Consider the following 23,312-nt stretch of genomic DNA (forward strand, 5'->3'; position numbering starts at 1 on the left):
ACACACACACACACACACACACACACACACACACACACACACACACACACACACACACACACACACACACACACACACACACACACACACACACACACACACACACACACACACACACACACACACACACACACACACACACACACACACACACACACACACACACACACACACACACACACACACACACACACACACACACACACACACACACACACACACACACACACACACACACACACACACACACACACACACACACACACACACACACACACACACACACACACACACACACACACACACACACACACACACACACACACACACACACACACACACACACACACACACACACACACACACACACACACACACACACACACACACACACACACACACACACACACACACACACACACACACACACACACACACACACACACACACACACACACACACACACACACACACACACACACACACACACACACACACACACACACACACACACACACACACACACACACACACACACACACACACACACACACGACGATGCTAAAATTATGAGAAGGATTAAAACAGAAGAGGACTGTTTGAGGCTTCAAGAAGACCTAGACAAGCTGAAGGAATGGTCGAACAAATGGTTGTTAGATTTTAACCCAACCAAATGTAATGTAATGAAGATAGGTGTAGGGAGCAGGAGGCCAGATACAAGGTATCATCTGGGAGAGGAAATTCTTCAGGAGTCAGAGAAGGAAAAAGACTTGGGGGTTGATATCACTCCAGACCTGTCTCCTGCAGCACATATCAAGCGGATAACATCAGCGGCATATGCCAGGCTGGCCAACATACGAACGGCATTCAGAAACTTGTGTAACGAATCATTCAGAACTTTGTATACCACATATGTCAGGCCAATCCTGGAGTATGCAGCCCCAGCATGGAGTCCATATCTAGTCAAGGATAAGACTAAACTGGAAAAGGTTCAAAGGTTTGCCACCAGACTAGTACCCGAGCTGAGGGGTATGAGCTACGAGGAGAGACTACGGGAATTAAACCTCACTTCGCTGGAAGACAGAAGAGTTAGGGGGGACATATTCACCACATTCAAGATTCTGAAGGGGATTGATAGGGTAGATAAAGACAGTCTATTTAACACAAGGGGAACACGCACAAGGGGACACAGGTGGAAACTGAGTGCCCAAATGAGCCACAGAGATATTAGAAAGAACTTTTTTAGTGTCAGAGTGGTTGACAAATGGAATGCATTAGGGGGTGATGTGGTGGAGGCTGACTCCATACACAGTTTCAAGTGTAGATATGACAGAGCCCGATAGGCTCAGGAATCTGTACACCTGTTGATTGACGGTTGAGAGGCGGGACCAAAGAGCCAGAGCTCAACCCCCGCAAACACAACTAGGTGAAGTACAACTAGGTGAGTACACACACACACACACACACACACACACACACACACACACACACACACACACACACACACACACACACACACACACACACACACACACACACACACACACACACACACACACACACACGGAAGACAGAAGAATAAGGGGAGACATGATCACTACCTACAAAATCCTCAGGGGGTATTGACAGAGTAGACAAGGATAAACTATTCAACACTGGTGGTCCGCGAACAAGGGGACACAGGTAGAAACTGAATACCCAAATGAGCCACAGAGACATTAGAAAGAACTTTTTCAGTGTCAGAGTAGTTAACAAATGGAATGAATTTGGCAGTGATGTGGTGGAGGCTGACTCCATACACAGTTTTAAATGTAGATATGATAGAGCCCAATAGGCTCAGGAACCTGTACACCAGTTGATTGACAGTTGAGAGGCGGGACCAAGGAGCCAAAGCTCAACCCCCGCAAGCACAAATAATTGAGTACACACACAGGAAGCAGCCCGTAGCAGCTGTCTAACTCCCAGGTACCTATTTACTGCTAGGTGAACAGGAGCATCACTATGAAAGAAACTGACCATTTGTTTTCACCTCCGCCGGGGATCGAACCCGGACCCTTAGGACTACGAATCCTGAGCGCTGTCCACTCAGCCGTCAGGCCCCCCTGTGCCTCTGGTGTTACGTCTCGAGTTTGTGTGACTCTCCCGAGTCTCACTTTTCTTGAGTAATAAGTTGTCTTCCCTTCGTCGTGTACTGTATCTGAGGTCTTCTTGCTCCTCATAACCTTACAGTTGTCAGGTTAAAGTAGTAGCCATTTCGTAGACCATTTCTGGAGAGTGTATGCAGTAGTTCATGCAGAACATTAGTGATGTACATCTTTCAGTGTACTGCAGTCCGTCTCTGATTCGCCTCATTCGTTTAGCATCGTCGACAGACATTAGTAAGAATAATATTACTTCCTCAGTCAGATTAGGAACAGGTTGGGCCGTAGTACCGACGCTTGAGGTACTCCACTCGCTACCACTCTCCATTCTGATAGCTCTCCTCTCACTATAACTCTCTGCCTTCTTCCTGAAAGGTACTCCTTCACCCACTTAACTCTTCCTAATACCCCAGCGACTCCTGTTGCATAGCAGTCACTAGTGAGGAACAATGTCAAAAGCTTTCAGACAATCCTGGAAAATGCAGTCTGCCCAGCTCCCCCTCCGTCCGGTTTCATTATTGTCATCTGGTCAGAGAACTCTAATATGTTGGTGAGGATGAATTTTCATAGTGTTCTACAAGCCTTGTTTTATTGTCTAGGGTCTCACAGGGAATACTTTTAGCGGTAGTGGCTTGTAGTTCAGTGGCTTCTGGATTCCTCTTCTGTTGTATATTGTTATTACAGTGACCGTTTTCCGACACTCAGGTAGTTCCCCCCTTCCACCATTCCTGGTGATGGGTCCTCACACACACTGTTGCAGCCTCTTTTAGAATCCGTGATGAGCTCTTGTGGCTGTCATCACATCCTTTTTTACTTCCTCTGGTGTTGTAGCTCCTGGGACACAGTTCTGGTTCTATCTTAAGAACTCCCTGGAAGCCAAGTCCACTAGGGGCTCACCATAGACCGTGCTACCTGGATCTTTGTGTCCCCAGTAGCTGAATCTTAAACCACAACAATAACATCCGTGGAAGCTTTTATTGAGTTCTTTACCCACCTACCTTGATCCTGTGGTTGCTGGATCGTAGACAATGTAGATTGTTGACAATCCAGCAATAGGATTGTTGACAATCCAATCAAACACACATAGTAGTGTGTTTCTGTTTGCATTCACCTAGTTGTGCTTGCGGGGGTTGAGCTCTGCTCTTTCGGCCCGCCTCTCAACTGTCAATCAACTATTACTAACTACCAACTTTCTTTTATTTTTTCACAAATACACACAAACCCCCAGAAATCTGCCCGTAGCAGCTGTCTTACTCCTAGGTACCTATTTACTGCTAGGTAACAGGGGCATCAGGGTGAAAGAAACTCTGCCCGTTTTGTTTCTCGTCGGCGTCGGGAATCGAACCCCGGTCAAATTTAAATTTTTATTCAGGTAAAAGTACATACATAGTTGAGTCCACTGGATTACAGGATGTCCACAGTCCACAGGATGTCCAGCGTGCTGTCTATTCAGCCACCGCCCCCCCTCCCTGTGTGTGTGTCAGGGAGAGAGAGAGAGAAAGAGAGAGAGAGAGAGAGAGAGAGAGAGAGAGAGAGAGAGAGAGAGAGGGAGAGAGAGAGAGAGAGAGAGAGAGAGAGAGAGAGAGAGAGAGAGAGAGAGAGAGAGAGAGAGAGAGAGAGAGAGAGAGAGAGAGAGAGAGAGACAGAGAGAGAGAGAGAGAGAGAGAGAGAGAGAGAGAGAGAGAGAGAGAGAGAGAGAGAGAGAGAGAGAGAGAGAGAGAGAGAGAGAGAGAGAGAGAGAGAGAGAGAGAGAGAGAGAGAGAGAGCGCTAGAGAGACAGAGACAGAAAGGGGCAAGAAAAAGGACGCCACTCCCCCATCACCACAGACCAACAATACCAGCGATCAAGTCCAGCCAAAAGGCTCAATCATATCACTCGGTGGTGGTTTAATTCCTCTGCTCCATCACTAGACTAAGTGTTTTTCTCCTCCACAAAAAACACGATATCTATATTTATGTTTGACAGCTAAAAAAAATAGGGCAAAAAATCCATTTTTCAGTCTTCCAATGGGTTAACCCTCGCGGGTACAACACCTTCCAAGGATGTTGGTCTCATCCGCCTCCTGGATCGAAGATGTTGGTTCACCTTTACATGGTCTTTCCCACTCACACGTACCACACAACCCACACCTTACCTTGGAGTTTTTCCGGGGCTTAGCGTCCCCGCGGCCCGATCGTCGACCAGGCCTCCTCGTTGCTGGACTGCTCAACCGGGCTGTTGGACGCGGCTGCTCGCAGCCTGACATATGAATCACAGCCTGGTTCATCAGGTATCCTTTGGAGGTGCTTATCCAGTTCTCTCTTGAACACTGTGAGGGGTCGGCCAGTTATGCCCCTTATGTGTAGTGGAAGTGTGTTGAACAGTCTCGGGCCTCTGATGTTGATAGAGTTCTCTCCCAGAGTTCCTGTTGCACCTCTGCTTTTCAACGGGGGTATTCTGCACATCCTGCCATGTCTTCTGGTCTCATGTGATGTTATTTCTGTGTGCAGGTTTGGGACCAGCCCCTCTAATATTTTCCACGTGTAAATTATTATGTACCTCTCCCGCCTGCGCTCAATGGAGTACAGTTTTAGGCTCTTTAGTCGGTCCCAATAGTTTAGATGTTTTACTGAGTGGATTCTAGCTGTAAAGGATCTCTGCACGCTCTCCAGGTCAGCAATTTCTCCAGCTTTGAAAGGGGATGTCATTGTGCAGCAGTACTCCACTCTAGAGAGCACAAGCGTTTTGAAAAGTATCATCATCGGTATAGCATCTCTAGTGTGAAAAGTTCTTGTTATCCAACCTGTCATTTTTCTTGCAGTTGTGACGGCTACTTTATTGTGTTCTTTAAAGGTAAGGTCTTCCGACATGAGTACACCCAAATCCTTTACATTGCCTTTTCGTTCTATGTTATGATTTGCCTGAGTTTTGTACGTGGTTTCTGTTTTTATATTTTCATTTTTCCGTAGCGCATGAGCTGGAACTTATCTTCGTTAAACACCATATTATTTTCTGTATCCCATACAAAGACCTGATTTACATCTGATTGGAGGGTTGCCGTGTCCTCTATGTTATCTATTCTCATGAAAATCCTAGTGTCATCTGCAAAGGACGATAGAGTGCAATAGATTGTGTCCTTGTCTATGTCCGGTATGAGGATGAGAAAAAGTACTGGAGCAAGCACAGTACCCTGGGGGACTGTACTGGAGCAAGCACAGTACCCTGGGAGACTACTTATTTCCTCCTTTATGGAGTGGTGATATCTCAGCTGTTTTTAGTATGTCAGGGATAACGCCAGTATCTAGGCTTTGTCTCCAAAGAATGTGAAGGGCCTGTGATAGTGTTTTTTACAGTTCTTGATGAATATGGAGTTCCAAGAATCAGGACCTGGTGCAGAGTGCATAGGCATACTGTTTATGGCTTCCTCAAAATCCAGTGGGGATAGGGCGACGTCTGATATATGATTTAATGTTGGTATCATATCCATGACAAATTCATTTGGGTTATCAATCTTTAGTGAGTTTAATGGCTCACTGAAAACAGAGTCGTACTGCTTCCTCAGTAGCTCGCTCATTTCTTTGTTGTCATCGGTGAAAGTTCCATTTCCCTTTCGCAGGGGCCCGATACTAGATGTGGTTTTTTATCTTGATTTTGCATAGGAGAAAAAATATTTCGGATTTCTCTCTATTTCACTGATGGCCTTTTGCTCACTTTGCCTCTCCTGGGTTTTGTATGATTCTTGTAGCTTGAGTTCAATTGTTTCTATTTCTCTATCTTGAGGTTATCTTGAGATGATTTCGGGGCTTTAGTGTCCCCGCGGCCCGGTCCTCGACCAGGCCTCCACCCCCAGGAAGCAGCCCGTGACAACTGACTAACATCCAGGTACCTATTTTACTGCTAGGTAACAGGGGCATAGGGTGAAAGAAACTCTGCCCATTGTTTCTCGCCGGCGCCTGGGATCGAACCCAGGACCACATGATCACAAGCCCAGTGTGCTGTCCGCTCGGCCGACCGGCTCTACCTAACCTTTTTTGCCGTTCTTGAGATAGGATGCGACTCTCAAGTTGTTCTGCGATTCGTTTTCTTCGCCTATAGAAGGAACGACGTTCCCGTTCCAATCTGCATCTCTCCTCTTTTTATTTTAAGGGGTATGCGGCTTGAGCATATTTCTAGTGCTACTGAACTTATTTTTTCCAGGCACTGGTTCAGGTTTGCATTTTCTAGCTGTTCTTCCCAGCTTATTTCTGTGAAGTCCTGGTTTATTTGCTCCCAGTTTATCTGTTTATTATTGAAGTTGAATTTGCTAAAATTTTCTCCACCGGGAATCAGGACTGGTTTTGCAGGTCTACTCCCCATGCTTGTCAGAACTTCAATTAAGTTGTGATCTGAGTAACAGATATTTGTAATCATTATGTTCCTGATCAATTCATCATTATTAATGAAAATGAGGTCCAGCGTGTTCTCCTTCCTAGATGGTCCTACTATATGCTGGTTTAAGGCAAACCTGTCGCACATCCGTAGCAGGTCATTTGCATGTGCCTGTTCATTTTGGCTACTTCCTGGTATTCTTTGTGATATAACTGTATTTGCTAGGTTCTTCCATTTCAGGCGCCGTAGGTTGAAGTCCCCAAGCTGAATGATGTTCGGGGCTGGATTGGTGAGGTTTTCCAAGCAGTGTTCTATTTTCAGTAGTTGGTCTTTAAACTGCTGATGATTTGCCTCCGGTGACATATAAACAAGGACAATAACTACATTTAAGATCTCTATTTTGATTATCAGCACTTCCACCATATCATTTGTGGTGTTTAGCAGCTCAGTACAGATGAGTGTGTCCTTGATATTCAGGCTGACCCCATCCTGTAGTCGGTGTTTCCTGTCACATCTGAAAAGATTGTATTCTGAGATCCATATTTCACCATCATGGTAGTCCATGGTGTGGGTTTCCAATAGGGCGGCAAACACTGCATTTGCCTCATGTAAGAGGCTATCTATGAATTTCATTTTGTTACATTTGCGTATTTTTATACCCTGAATGTTGGCAAATAAAAATGATGTTATGTTAGTGGAAGTGTTGGATGCTTTACTTGGTGTTAATATCTGAGGCTCTGGTAAGGAGGCCACTGTGTTTGCGTTCTCTCCAGCACTTGACCGAGTTCGTGGTAGAGTCTGGACATTTTGAGCCATTTTTCTCCTCCTCCTCATGCTGAAAAATCATCCTGGTAAGTAGTGTTGTAGCTGCTTTCCTCGAAGTGGTTTGTCGGTCTTATTCGCCTGGTACCCCTTATATGGAAAGCTGGACATTCCATATTGAAGCACTCTTTTCTATCTAAGGAGTTCTTGCAAAGTTCTGGGTGAAAAAATCACAGTTTCCGGTGCATTTACTTGTACTAAGGAGGATTCTGCACTTTCTAGGGTGATTGTACATACATATTCCATTTGTTCTTCCCGATACCCCATGTTTACAGGTACCCCATTTATAATAACGACAGGTTTCGGGCCCCTGTTTTGTTTGTTTTGCTTTGCCAGGGGACAACTGCTGTGGGTTTGCCACCGACGTCACCCCCGCCACAGCACTCTGCTGTGACACCACCCCCGACACAGCACCCTGCTGTGACACCACCCCCGCCACAGCACCCTGCTGTGACACCACCCCCGCCACAGCACTCTGCTGTGACACCACCCCCGCCACAGCACTCTGCTGTGACACCACCCCCGCCACAGCACCCTGCTGTGACACCACCCCCGACACAGCACCCTGCTGTGCACCCTGCACACACACACACACAACCCACTCACATGTCTCCTAGTAGCAAATATGCACCCGGGAGCAAGGCCACTCTTAAGGTTTGCAGCCTTGGGAAGAACAGTAGTTATTATAGACAGGACCTCCATAAACAAAGAGGCTCCCTGTCCCCCCACCCCCCATCCAACATTGTGCCAACAGCTATAGTTAGTTGGAACAACAATGGATTCACTAGTAACATAATACACTAAACAAGTTATATATATTGTTAGACTAACCAAGTATATTTTAAACATTATATAAGTCTTAGACACGAAGAATTTTTAAATTTAGAATTTTTTTGGACATTAATGAAAGCTTGAAACCCTGATTGGGCTTCAGTGGAATGGAATGGAATGGAATTATCAGGAGAAAGCACTAAGCCATTACGACTATAAAGCACTGGGAAGGGGTCAGGATAGGGATTTGTGATGGGACGGGGGGAAGGAATGGTGCCCAACCACTTGGATGGTCGGGGATTGAACGCCGACCTGCATGAAGCGAGAACGTCGCTCTACCGTCCAGCTCAAGTGGTTGGACGGCTTCAGTGGAAGCCTCAGGATACCAAGAGGATTCACTCGAATCCCAAGTTGTTTTGCTTTTGGCCATGTCGTGGTGAAGTGGTCGAGGGCGTGTGCTTGGGAGCACCTAGTTCACGGGTTCGAATCCTTCTCATGGCACTTACTGATTTGTTATCATTGATGCGTCACGATAATGTGATGTCGTTGTGCGTATGACGCCTAAATTTGTATTGTAAATATTATAGGAAGTTACTGAGCATCAACAGGAGTGACCACAATAAGAGGCGAGAAGTTACCAAGCATCAACAGGAGAGACAACAATAAGAGGCGAGAAGTTACCAAGCATCAACAGGAGAGACCACAATAAGAGGCGAGAAGTTACCAAGCATCAACAGGAGTGACCACAATAAGAGGCGAGAAGTTACCAAGCATCAACAGGAGTGACAACAATAAGAGGCGAGAAGTTACCAAGCATCAACAGGAGTGGCCACAATAAGAGGCGAGAAGTTACCAAGCATCAACAGGAGAGGCCACAATAAGAGGCGAGAAGTTACCAAGCATCAACAGGAGTGACCACAATAAGAGGCGAGAAGTTACCAAGCATCAACAGGAGTGGCCACAATAAGAGGCGAGAAGTTACCAAGCATCAACAGGAGTGACAACAATAAGAGGCGAGAAGTTACCAAGCATCAACAGGAGAGGCCACAATAAGAGGCGAGAAGTTACCAAGCATCAACAGGAGTGACCACAATAAGAGGCGAGAAGTTACCAAGCATCAACAGGAGTGGCCACAATAAGAGGCGAGAAGTTACCAAGCATCAACAGGAGTGACAACAATAAGAGGCGAGAAGTTACCAAGCATCAACAGGAGAGGCCACAATAAGAGGCGAGAAGTTACCAAGCATCAACAGGAGTGACCACAATAAGAGGCGAGAAGTTACCAAGCATCAACAGGAGTGACCACAATAAGAGGCGAGAAGTTACCAAGCATCAACAGGAGTGACAACAATAAGAGGCGAGAAGTTACCAAGCATCAACAGGAGAGGCCACAATAAGAGGCGAGAAGTTACCAAGCATCAACAGGAGTGACAACAATAAGAGGCGAGAAGTTACCAAGCATCAACAGGAGAGACCACAGACGTGCTGACCCCGGTAGTGAGGGCCAGGAGTTGATGTCCTTGAGAGCCCAAATAAAGTTGTTGTTGTTTAAGATTCACTACCTGGAACAAAAAGTTCCAAGTAGCACGGCCTATGGTGAGCCCGTAGTGGACTTAACCCCAAATAAAGGCTTGGGGGCTCACCCACGTAGTTAAGGTTCCTCATATCTCAGTGACAAAATGAACCTATTCAACCTAGCCTATTCAACTTGCTTTATTATGCACCCCATACCCATCCCGTGGGCGGTGGGGGAAATGGTTACAGAGGCACATAATGGGTTCAACAATGGGGTGTAGGATGGGGTGAAGGATGGGAGTGAAGGATGGGGGTGAAGGATGGGGGTGAAGGATGGGGTGAAGGATGGGGGTGTAGGATGGGGTGAAGGATGGGAGTGAAGGATGGGGGTGAAGGATGGGAGTGAAGGATGGGGGTGAAGGATGGGGGTGAAGGATGGGGTGAAGGATGGGGGTGAAGGATGCTGGTGAAGGATGGGAGTGAAGGATGGGGGTGAAGGATGGGGGTGAAGGATGCGGTGTAGGATGGGGTGTAGGATGGGGTTGAAGGATGGGGGTGAAGGATGGGGGTGAAGGATGCTGGTGAAGGATGGGAGTGAAGGATGGGGGTGAAGGATGGGGGTGAAGGATGGGAGTGAAGGATGGGGGTGAAGGATGGGGGTGAAGGATGGGGTGAAGGATGGGGGTGAAGGATGCTGGTGAAGGATGGGAGTGAAGGATGGGGGTGAAGGATGGGGGTGAAGGATGCGGTGTAGGATGGGGTGTAGGATGGGGTTGAAGGATGGGGGTGAAGGATGGGGGTGAAGGATGCTGGTGAAGGATGGGAGTGAAGGATGGGGGTGAAGGATGGGGGTGAAGGATGGGAGTGAAGGATGGGGGTGAAGGATGGGGGTGAAGGATGGGGTGAAGGATGGGGGTGAAGGATGCTGGTGAAGGATGGGAGTGAAGGATGGGGTGAAGGATGGGGTGAAGGATGCTGGTGAAGGATGGGAGTGAAGGATGGGGTTGAAGGATGGGGGTGTAGGATGGGGTTGAAGGATGGGGGTGTAGGATGGGGGTAAAGGATGGGGGTGAAGGATAGGGGTGAAGGATGGGGGTGAAGGATGGGGGTGAAGGATGGGGTGTAGGATGGGGGTGAAGGATGGGGGTGAAGGATGGGGGTGAAGGATGGGGTGTAGGATGGGGGTGAAGGATGGGGTGTAGGATGGGGGTGAAGGATGGGGTGAAGGATGGGGGTGAAGGATGCGGTGTAGGATGGGGTGTAGGATGGGGTTGAAGGATGGGGGTGAAGGATGGGGGTGAAGGATGGGAGTGAAGGATGGGGTTGAAGGATGGGGGTGTAGGATGGGGTTGAAGGATGGGGGTGTAGGATGGGGGTAAAGGATGGGGGTGAAGGATAGGGGTGAAGGATGGGGGTGAAGGATGGGGGTGAAGGATGGGGTGTAGGATGGGGGTGAAGGATGGGGGTGAAGGATGGGGGTGAAGGATGGGGTGTAGGATGGGGGTGAAGGATGGGGTGTAGGATGGGGGTGTAGGATGGGGGTGAAGGATGGGGGTGAAGGATGCGGTGTAGGATGGGGTGTAGGATGGGGTTGAAGGATGGGGGTGTAGGATGGGGTTGAAGGATGGGGGTGTAGGATGGGGTTGAAGGATGGGGGTGTAGGATGGGGTTGAAGGATGGGGGTGTAGGATGGGGGTAAAGGATGGGGGTGAAGGATAGGGGTGAAGGATGCGGTGTAGGATGGGGTGAAGGATGGGGTGTAGGATGGGGGTGTAGGATGGGGGTGAAGGATGGGGGTGAAGGATGGGGTAAAGGATGGGGGTGAAGGATGCGGTGTAGGATGGGGTGAAGGATGGGGTGAAGGATGGGGTGAAGGGTAGGGGTGAAGGATGGGGGTGAAGGATGGGGTGAAGGATGGGGGTGAAGGATGGGGGTGAAGGATGGGGTAAAGGATGGGGGTGAAGGATGGGGTGTAGGATGGGGGTGAAGGATGGGGTGAAGGATGGGGTGAAGGGTAGGGGTGAAGGATGGGGGTGAAGGATGGGGTGAAGGATGGGGGTGAAGGATGGGGGTGAAGGATGGGGTGAAGGATGGGGTGAAGGATGAGGTGTAGGATGGGGGTGAAGGATGGGGGTGTAGGATGGGGTGAAGGATGGGGTGAAGGATGGGGTGAAGGATGAGGTGTAGGATGGGGGTGAAGGATGGGGTGAAGGATGGGGGGTGTAGGATGGGGTGAAGGATGGGGTGAAGGATGAGGTGTAGGATGGGGGGTGTAGGATGGGGGACTGAGGGCGGGGGTTAAAATAGTCGCTCAACAAACAACATTGACTAACAAACACAAACAACATTGACTAACAAACACAAACAACATTGACTAACAAACACACAAACAAACACTCACCGGAACACATGAACAAGACACATATGGCATTAATGGAGGAATGAGAAGATGGCCGCCAGACACAAACTCAGGCAGGGGTTGGGACAAGTGACCAACCCGCCTTGCTTAGTTTAGACGAGTAACTACGAAATCGAACACTGCGGGATCGAACACTCGTTAAAGCCACTTAACAAGTGCCTTGTGGCCTCTCCTGGGCACTTATGTGAAGTATTTCTTCCCAGACATCAGAGTAACCAACCATTTTTCCTGTCTATATTACTCCCTTCCACTTCGTTCCTTTCCCGCCTGCCTTCTCACCTTCCCAGGTTCGTCCTACCTGATGAGCCAGTGGGGCGAGGCAGTGGTGGATTGGGTGTCGACTTTGTTCAAGGTCGTGTAGCTTGTTGGGGCATCGCCACCTTCCACTGTAGTCGTGTCTATCTTGTAGGGCATCGCCACCTTCCACTGTAGTCGTGTCTATCTTGTAGGGCATCGCCACCTTCCATTGTAGTCGTGTCTACCTTGTAGGGCATCGTCACCTTCCATTGTAGTCGTGTCTATCTTGTAGGGCATCGTCACCTTCCATTGTAGTCGTGTCTACCTTGTAGGGCATCGTCACCTTCCATTATAGTCGTGTCTATCTTGTAGGGCATCGTCACCTTCCATTGTAGTCGTGTCTACCTTGTAGGGCATCGTCACCTTCCATTGTGGTCGTGTCTATCTTGTAGGGCAACGTCACCTTCCATTGTAGTCGTGTCTATCTTGTAGGGCATCGTCACATTCCATTGTAGTCGTGTCTACCATGTAGGGCATCGTCACCTTCCATTGTAGTCGTGTCTATCTTGTAGGGCATCGTCACCTTCCACTGTAGTCGTGTCTACCTTGTAGGGCATCGTCACCTTCATCTACCGTCGACGCACAAACCCATTCTTGTCTTCTGTTAGATGAGAGAACTGCCGTCTCGTTGCACATTCAAGACATCTTCAAGGTTCGCCCCATGCTTCCCGACCTATTTAGCCAGGGTTCGTATCCTGGCTGGGGAGGGGTGACTGGGCGCCAGTCCTTACCCAGCAGTGATTGGGTATCAGGTTATTAAAAGATTGTGTGCAGTGTTGTGTTCAAGGTAAACTAGTGGCAGAGGGGAGACGTGAGACGTGGGGGGGAGGGGGGACGTGGGAAGTGAAGAGTGGGGTACAGGGGGGGAGGAAGGGACAAAAAGGGGGGGGGACACTCGGGCACAGTCGTGGACTCCATGAACTGTGTGTGTGTGAACTCTTTGCCTGCAGGATCGAGCACTGACTCTTGGATCCCGCCTTTCGAGCCATCGGTTGTTTACAGCAATGACTCCTGTCGCATTTCCCTATCTTATCTAGATTTAAAATTATGAATAGAATTTGTTTCCACAACCTGTTCCTTAAGTGTATTCCATTTTCCACTACTCTCACGCTAACAACTTCCTAACATCTCTGTGACTCATCTGAGTTTCCAGCTTCCACCCATGTCCCCTTGTTCTGTTGGTATTCAGTGTGAGCATTTCGTCTATTTCCATTCTGTCAATCCCCCCAGAGTATTTTATATGTTTCTTGTCATATCTCCCCTCTCCCTTCTTTTTTCTAGTGTCATTAGGTTCTGTTCGTTCAGGTGCTCTTCATATCCCATCCCTCGTAACTCTGGGACGAGCCTCGTCGCAAACTTCTGAACCTTTTCCAGTTTCCTTATGTGCTTCTTCAGGTGAGGACTCCACGATGGTGCGGCATACTCTAAGACTGGCCTCACGTAGGCAGTGTAAAGCCCCCTAAAAGCCTCCTCACTTAAGTTTCTGAATGATGCTTTAACTTTTGCCAGTGTAGAGTACGCTGCTGTCATTATCCTACTTATATATGCCTCAGGAGATAGATTAGGTGTTATGTCCACTCCCAGGTCTATCTTTCTCGAATCGTCACAGGTAGGCAGTTCCCCCTTCATTGTGTACTGTCCCCATGGGGTCCTATCACCTAGTCCCATTTCCATAACTTTACACTTGCTCGTGTTGAATTCCAGTAGCCATTTCTCTGACTATCTCTGCAACCTGTTCACGTCCTCTTGGAAGATCCTACAACCCTCATGACTCGACCCTTGTAAATAAGTCATTAACGTATCAAAAGCTTTCTGGCAATCCAAAAATATGCAGTCTGCCCACCCTTCTCTTTCTTGCCTGATTTTTGTTGCTTGGTCGTAGAATTCAAGTCCTGTGAGGCAGGACTTGTCATCCCTGAACCCATGTTGATGCTGTGTTACAAAGTTCTTTCGCTCCAGATGTTCTATTAGTTTTCCTTGCACAATCTTCTCCATCAGGTTGCATGGTATGCAGGTTAGGGACACTGGCCTGTAGTTCAGTGCCTCCTGTCTATCCCCTTTCTTGTATATTGGGACTACGTTAGCTGGTTTCCAAATTTCTGGCAGTTCCCCTGTTGCCAGTGATTTGTTATACACTATGGAGAGTGGCAGGCACAGGTCTTCTGCTCCTTCCTTTAGTATCCAAGGGGAGATTCCATCTGGGCCTATAGCCTTTGTCACATCCAACTCTAGTAAACACTTCCTTTCTTCCCCGCTGGTAATCTCAAACTCTTCCAGTGGTTCCTGGTTAACTATTCCCTCTCTTATCCCTGGAATTTCTCCTTGCTCTAAGGTGAAGACCTCCTGGAATTTCTTATTCAGTTCCTCACACACTTCCTTGTCGTTTGTAGTGAATCCTTCTGCCCCTATCCTTAATTTCATACCCTGTTGCTTTACTGTTGTTTTTCTCCTGAAGTGGCTGTGCAGCAATTTAGGCTGAGTCTTTACCTTGCTTGCGATGTCATTTTCCTATTGTCTTTCTGCCTCTCTTCTCATCCTGACATATTCATTCCTGGCATTCTGGTATCTTTCTCTGCTCTCCAGTGTCCTGTTATTCCTATAGTTTTTCCACGCACTTTTACTTTGCTGCTTAGCTAGCCGACATCTCTGATTAAACCATGGGTTTCTCATCTTCATTTCACTGTTTCCTTTTGGGCTGGGACAAACTTGTTTTTTGCTTCCTTGCACTTCTGCGTGATGCAGTCCATCATGTCTTGGGCCGTCTTTCCCCTGAGCTCTGTTTCCCATGCTATATCTGTTAGGAATTTTCTTATCTCCTCATAGTTTCCCTTTCGGAATGCTAGCCTTTTGTTTTCAGTACCCCTCCTTGAGTTCAATAACCCTTCTTCAATCAGGTACTCAAACACCAGTACACTGTGGTCGCTCATTCCTACTGGGGTCTCAAAACCGATTTCTCTTATGTCGGAGTCGTTCAGAGTGAAGACTAGGTCGAGTCTCGCTGGTTCGTCATTTCATCTCATCCTTGTGGGTTCTCTGACATGCTGGGTTAAAAAGTTTCTAGTTACCACCACCAATAGTTTGGTTCTCCACGAATCCTCGTCTCCATGCGGTTCCTCGTTCTCCCAGTCAATCCTTCTGTGATTGAAGTCCCCCATGATGAGCAGGTGGGATCTATTTCTCCGGTCAGCAGAGGTTGCCCTCTCAATTATAGTGTTAACTGCCTTGTTGTTGTTGTCATACTCTTGACTGGGTCTTCTGTCATTTGGTGGAGGGTTATATATTACTGCTACTACTATTATTGGTCCTCCCATTGTCATGGTGCCTGATATGTAGTCTCTGAAACCCTCACAGCCCAGGATAACCATCTCCTTGAAACTCCATTCCTTTCTCATTAGTAGGGCCACTCCACCTCCTCCCCTACCTTTCCTCTCTTTCCTTATTACTGTGTACTCCTGGGGAAACACGGTATTCGTTATGATTCCTGAGAGTTTTGTTTCAGTGAGTCTGATTACATCTGGGTTCACTTCTTCTGCTCTTTCCCTTAGTTCACTTGCCTTGCTTGTGATCCCATCTATGTTCGAGTACATCACCCTGAAACTGACTCTCTTCTGCTTCTCCTGTGTGTGTGTGTGTGAGTGTGTGTGTGTGTGTGTACTCACTTTTTTGTGCTTGCAGGGGTTTAGCTTTGGCTCTTTGGTCCCACCTCTCAACTGTCAATACACTGGTGTACAGATTCCTGAGCCTATTGGGCTCTATCATATCTACATTTGAAACTGTGTATGGAGTCAGCCTCCACCACATCACTTCCTAATGCATTCCACCTGTTAACTACACTGACAATGAAAAAGTTCTTTCTAACGTCCCTGTGTCTCATGTGGGTACTCAGTTTCCACCTGTGTCCCCTTGTTCATGTACCACCAGTGTTGAATAGTTTATCCTTGTCTACCCGGTCGATTCCCCTGAGGAGTTTGTAGGTTGTGATCATGTCTCCCCTTACTCCTCTGTCTTCCAGTATCGTAAGGTGCATTTCCCGCAGCCTTTCCTCGTGACTCATGCCTCTTAGTTGTGGGACTAGTCTAGTGGCATACCTTTGGACTTTTTCCAGTTTTGTCTTGTGCTTGACAAGGTACGGGCTCCATGCTGGGGCCGCATACTCCAGGATTGGTCTTACATATGTGGTATACAAGATTCTGAATGATTCCTTACACAGGTTCCTGAAGGCTGTTCTGATGTTAGACAGCCTCGCATATGCCGCAGACGTTATTCTTTTTATGTGGGCTTCACGAGACAGGTTTGATGTGATATCAACTCCTAGATCTTTCTCTCTGTCCGTTTCATTAAGTACTTCATCTCCTATTCTGTATCCTGTGTTTGGCCTCCTGTTTCCACTGCCTAGTTTCATTACTTTGCATTTACTCGGGTTGAACTTTAACAGCCATTTGTTGGACCATTCACTCAGTCTGTCTAGGTCATCTTGTAGCCTCCTACTATCATCCTCTGTTTCAATCCTCCTCATAATTTTTGCATCATCAGCAAACATTAAGAGAAACGAGTCTATACCCTCTGAGAGATCATTTACATATATCAGAAATATTATAGATCCAAGGACTGACCCCTGCGGGACTCCACTTGTAATGTCTCGTGTTACGATATATCGTATCGTGTTATTTCATCGCATAAAGACACAGTTATATAATAGAAATACGTTCATTATTACAGGAAGAACGAGGTTAACAACCGTGGAGGTCGTTAACGGTCAGCACGGTATGGCTCGTCCGGTGGCGGGAATTTCTGTTAGCCAATCAGAACCACCGGGCGAGGTAACGTGTGCTGGCCTGAGCATGTGGAGAGACAGACCTCAACTCCCCTCCATTCAGTCAACATGCTGTCGTCACTTTCGGATGTTTGACCAACTGACCCAACTGTTCCAGTATGCTCCACCCTCACCAAAGGAAACGGACGTGAGGACCTAGCGGCATGGTAAACGTCTCTGAGGTGGTGGAAGGCACCGTCATTGATAGTTAGAGTCGTTGAGGTAACACACAGTGTCCGAGTAGTGGTCCTAATTACGGACAAGTGAATCTGTAAGTGGGAAGAACAATCGGACAAGAGACGACCATTTCATGGTCGCAGTGTCTCTCTCTCTATATATATTTAAATTTTAAATTTTGACCCGAGGGGCGAGTTTATTGGGCAGCGCCACTCATCTTGTGAGTGGACATACCGCCATAGCAGAATGTACAACACTCCCCAATAGGAAGAAAACCCGCTGGGTTGTTCATCCTGTCACTTGTACCCAGACACAGCTGGGACTTGCTTAACTGTCTCCAGTGAACAGCTCCTCAAACAAGAAGATTAACATTTATCAACCCTTAAAAGCTTACGTTATCTTGCGGGTGCAAAATGGGGAAATCTTTTAAGAACAGTATCAATATTTGACAAATAGTGTTTTCCTAACTCAAACAATGTGGGGTTTATTATTCTACACATACTTCTGATGTCTCTCAGGTGTTCACATTCACGTAGATAGTGGTCAAGGCGGTGTCCATCACTCTCACCACAGATTCTGCAACTTCGCTGATCAACTGTTGTTTCCATTCCAAATCTCCATGGATATTTGTATCCAAGACGGATTCTCGCTATTACTGATTCTCTCCCTCGTCGTCCTCCTCTTCGGCCATAATGATTGGGATTGCCAGCTGCAACCATGTTGTACCATCGTACAGATTCACTGGTTTGTGCTTCTATCCTCCTTTCCTCAGTTACCTGGTCACGGTGATGTTGCCTGATTATACCTCTAATTTGTAGTTGAGTCTTGGGTATGAAGTATTCAATATGGTCTCCTTCAGCGCCTTCAGCAGCCAGCACATCTGCTCGTTCATTCCCACATATTCCAACATGGGAGGGGATCCATAGAAACTTGATGACTCTTCCCTGATTGGTAAGTACTCTCACAGCTCTCTTAATTTCAGCGACTATTGCAAGATTTTCTGCCTGATTTTTACTTAGGCTTTGCAGTGCTGCTTTTGAATCGGTGCAAATCACTGCACCATTAGTGTTCCGTTCAAGAAACCTTAACGCCATAACAATGGCAGTTAGCTCTGCTTGCGTTGAAGAGGCATAGTTCTCAATACGTGCTTTTTCTTCATCTCTGCGTTGGAAGGTATTATCCTTGATTACCGTGTATGCTGCACCAGCCCTGCCATTGATAGGATTAGATGACCCATCAGTGTAGATTTGATCTAGTTCATCTCCGGCTTCTTTATAAATTTCCTCGAGATACTTGTGCCTCATTTCTTGTGGTATCATGTTGGATTTTTTCGTTGCCATATCATTGATGATGATCTTGCATGAGTCATCCTCCCAGGGAGGTAACCTCTCTACAGGCAGGAGCTCACGGGCTTGCTCAAGCAGGTGAAGTTCTTCCAGGTAGCAGACTGATCTGTGATGCCATTTTTTGCTTCTCCTGTTTCCCCCTGAAAGTAGCACAGAACTCAGTTTTTTCTTGGCAATATCATTGTAATGGGGATCTCTGGCTATCCTAATTGCAAGCTTAGCATTCAGCTCCTGAATTCTGCTTTTAACACTGGGAAGGGACAATTCCTCTCGTAGATTAGACGTTTTGGCAGTTCTTGGAACTCCAAGAATGATTGTCATGGCTTCATTTTGAATGCTTTCAAGCCTTTTCATATCGCTCTGGGAGTAGGTGCACAGAACTGGTGCGGCATAGTCTATGACGGAGCGCACATAGGCTGTGTACATCATTTTAAGCACGGCAATAGAGGCTCCATGTCCATTCCAGGTCATAGCTTTCAGTGCCCTGAGTCGACTTTTGCATGTTCCTATGAGTTGATTGAGCTCCTCTTTCTTCCCCTTGTTAGAGCCGACAGTGACGCCAAGGTACCGATAGTGGTCAACCCATTCAAGTGTTACACCATTAATTTGCAGTTCTTCATTTGCTCTCCGCTTGTGATGGGAGTATGCCTTCGTCTTGTTTGTGGAGAGAGTGAAACCGAGCTCAATACATTTCCTTCCAAGGAGTTCAATGGACTGTTCAATTTTTCCCAAGGTGGGAGCTTGTATTAGGACATCATCTGCATATCCCACTTGTTGTGTTCCTTCCGGAAAATCAATATTTGCAATGGCGTTCATAAGTACATTGAATAGTGTAGGGCTTAAGACTCCGCCTTGGGGGGTCCCGAGTTCCATATTCATTGTTCTGGAGACTGCTCCATTGAAGCAAACTTTGGCTTTCCTTCCTGTGAGGTAGTCTTCAACCCATTTCATGAGTCTCCCCTTGACACCCATGCATGCAAGCTCGTCCAGGATCGCAATCCCCTGTGCTTTGTCGAAGGCTCCTTTGATGTCAACAAATACAGAGTACCTAGCCGTGTCATTAGCCAAGTAATTAACTAACTGTACTTGTGTACAATGCCTTAATATATATACATGTAATATATTGTATATAAGGTGGTTAGAGATATATCCGAATATATCCATGATGAAGTTTTTATACAATCTTATTTTCTTGTCCTTTGTCAGACCTCAGCACAAAGTGTGTCGCACCTGACAACAGGTCCGGCTGAGGCTGACACCTGATCGGATTAATGTACCCCGTTATAGTACAACGAAACATAGGATAAACACTCAGAACAAACCTAAATTAAATGTGTTGGGTTGTCGACAGTTCGATCCCAACACTTGCCAATCTGAGACCTTACCCCCCTCACATTGACTCATTGTCTCCTGTTGCTTAGGTACTCCTTTATCCAATGGAGTACCTTCCCTTTCACTCCAGCCTGCATCTCCAGCTTTTCACTAGCCTCTTGGATGGTACTGTATCAAAGGCTTTCTGACAATCCAGAAATATGCAGTCTGCCTACCCCTCTCTTTCTTGCCTTATTTTTGTTGCCTGGTCGTAGAATTCAAGTAATCCTGTGAGGCAGGACTTGCCATCCCTGAACCCATGTTGATGCTGTGTTACAAAGTTCTTTCGCTCCAGATGTTCCACTAGCTTTCTTCGCATTTCTTTATTAACAACTAACAACTCTCCCCTCCACCATCCCAGTCCTGTGTGTGTGTGTGTGTGTGTGGACTCACCTAAATGTGCTTGCGGGGGTTGAGCTCTGGCTCTTTGGTCCCGCCTCTCAACCGTGAATCAACAGGTGTACAGGTTCCTGAGCCTATTGGGCTCTGTCATATCTACACTTGAAACTGTGTATGGAGTCAGCCTCCACCACATCACTTCCTAATGCATTCCATTTGTCAACCACTCTGACACTAAAAAAGTTCTTTCTAATATCTCTGTGGCTCATTTGGGCGCTCAGTTTCCACCTGTGTCCCCTAGTGCGTGTGCCCCTTTGGTTAAATAGCCTGTCTTTATCAACCCTGTCGATTCCCTTGAGAATCTTGAATGTGGTGATCATGTCCCCCCTAACTCTTCTGTCTTCCAACGAAGTGAGGTTTAATTCCCGTAGTCTCTCCTCGTAGCTCATACCTCTCAGCTCGGGTACTTGTCTGGTGGCAAACCTTTGAACCTTTTCCAGTTTAGTCTTATGCTTGACTAGATATGGACTCCATGCTGGAGCCGCATACTCCAGGATTGGTCTGACATATGTGGTATATAATGTTCTGCAACATTCAGTACACAAGTTTCTAAAGGCCGTTCTTATGTTAGCCAACCTGGCATATGCTGCTGATGTTATCCTCTTGATATGTGCTGCAGGAGACAGGTCTGGCGTGATATCAACCCCCAGGTCTTTTTCTCTCTCTCTGACTCTTGAAGTATCTCATCTCCCAAATGATACCTTGTATCTGGTCTCCTGCTTCCTACCCCTATCTTCATTATGCTTCCTACCCCTATCTTCATTACATTACATTTGCTTGGGTTAAACTCTAACAGTCATTTGTTCGACCATTCCTGCAGCTTGTCCAGGTCTTCTTGAAGCCTCAAGCTGTCCTCCTCTGTCTTAATCCTTCTCATAATTTTGGCGTCGTCAGCAAACATTGAGAGGAATGAGTCTATACTCTCTGTGAGATCATTTACGTATATCAGAAACAGGATAGGTCCAAGCACAGAGCCCTGTGGGACTCCACTGGTGACTTCACGCCATTCTGAGGTCTCTCCCCTCACTGTAACTCTCTGCTTCCTATTGCTTAGGTACTCCCTTATCCACTGGAGCGCCCTACCAGTTACTCCTGCCTGTTTCTCCAGCTTATGCATCAACCTTTTATGGGGTACTGTGTCAAAGGCTTTCCGACGGTCCAAAAAAATGCAGTCCGCCCATCCTTCTCTTTCTTGCTTAATCTTTGTCACCTGATCGTAGAATTCTATCAAGCCTGTAAGGCAAGATTTACCCTCCTTGAACCCATGTTGATGGGTTGTCACGAAGTCTCTTCTCTCCAGATGTGTTACTAGGTTTTTTCTCACAATCTTCTCCATCACCTTGCATGGGACATAAGTTAAGGACACTGGCCTGTAGTTCAGTGCCTCTTGTCTGTCACCCTTTTTGTATATTGGTACTACATTAGCAGTCTTCCATATTTCTGGTCTCCCGTTTCCAGTGACCTACTATACACTATGGAGAGTGGCAAGCAAAGTGCTCCTGCACACTCTTTCAATACCAATGGTGAGATTCCATCCAGCCCAATAGCTTTTCTCACATCCAGCTCCAATAGGTGCTTCTTGACCTCATCTCTTGTAATTTCGAACCTTTCCAAGGTCACCTGGTTTGCTGCCACCTCTCCTAGCGCCGTGACTTCTCCCTGTTCTATTGTAAAGACCTCCTGGAACCTTTTGTTGAGTTCTCCACACACCTCTTTGTCATTCTCTGTGTACCTGTCCTCACCCACCCTAAGTTTCATCACCTGTTCCTTCACTGTTGTCTTCCTCCTGATGTGACTGTGTAGTAGCTTTGGTTCGGTCTTGGCTTTATTAGCTATATCATTTTCATACCTTTTCTCAGCTGCTCTTCTCACACTAACATACTCGTTCCTGGTTCTCTGGTATCTCTCTCTACTTTCTGGTGTTCTGTTATTACGGAAGTTCCTCCATGCCCTTTTGTTCAGCTCCTTTGCTTTCATACATTCCCTATTAAACCACGGATTCTTCCTTTGCTTCTCTGTTTTTTCCTGTCGGGCTGGGACAAACCTGCTTACAGCCTCCTGACATTTTTGGGTGACATAGTCCATTATGTCTTGTACGGACTTGGTTCCGAGTTCTGTGTGCCAATGTATATCCCATAGGAATTTATTCATCTTCTCATAGTTTCCCTTTCGGTACGCCAGCCCTTTGTTTCCCAGTTCTTTTTGGGGGGTGATAATTCCTAGCTCAACCAGGTACTCAAAGCTCAATACACTATGATCACTCATTCCCAAGGGGGCTTCCAACTTAACTTCCCTTATATCCGACTCATTTAGGGTAAATATCAGATCAAGCAAGGCTGGTTCATCCCCTCCTCTCATTCTTGTCGGTCCCTTGACGTGTTGACTTAGAAAGTTTCTTGTTGCCACATCCAGCAGCTTAGCTCTCCATGTGTCTGGGCCTCCATGTGGGTCTCTGTTCCCCCAATCTATCTTCCCATGGTTGAAGTCTCCCATGATTAGTAGTCTGGATCCGTTCCTGCTAGCCACAGAAGCTGCTCTCTCTCTATTATATTGATGGTGGCCAAGTTGTTTCTATCATATTCCTGTCTGGGTCTTCTGTTATTCGGTGGGGGGTTATATATGACTACTACTATAATTTTCTGTCCTCCAGTTGCTATGGTGCCTGATATGTAGTCACTGAAACCTTCACAGTTCTGAATTACCATCTCTTCGAAACTCCAACCTTCTCTTAGTAGCAAAGCTACACCACCTCCTCCTCTCCCTTCTCTTTCTTTCCTCACTACATAGTAGTCCTGTGGAAACACTGCGTTTGTTATAGTTTTCGTTAGCTTTGTTTCTGTGAGTGCTATTATATCTGGGTTTTCTTCTAGTGCCCATTATCCGAGTTCACTTG

The 23,312-nt window shown here is 46.9% G+C and overlaps 1 protein-coding gene across 1 annotated transcript in view; it reads right to left on the minus strand.

Annotated features, from left to right (window-relative positions):
• Positions 1 to 23,312, minus strand: part of LOC123770446 (heme-binding protein 1) — an 83,619-nt gene that overhangs the window by 56,212 nt on the left and 4,095 nt on the right. The window lies entirely within an intron of this gene.

This window comes from Procambarus clarkii, chromosome 46 (genome assembly GCF_040958095.1).
Source record: "Procambarus clarkii isolate CNS0578487 chromosome 46, FALCON_Pclarkii_2.0, whole genome shotgun sequence".
In the NCBI taxonomy this organism is placed as follows: Eukaryota; Metazoa; Arthropoda; class Malacostraca; order Decapoda; family Cambaridae; genus Procambarus; species Procambarus clarkii.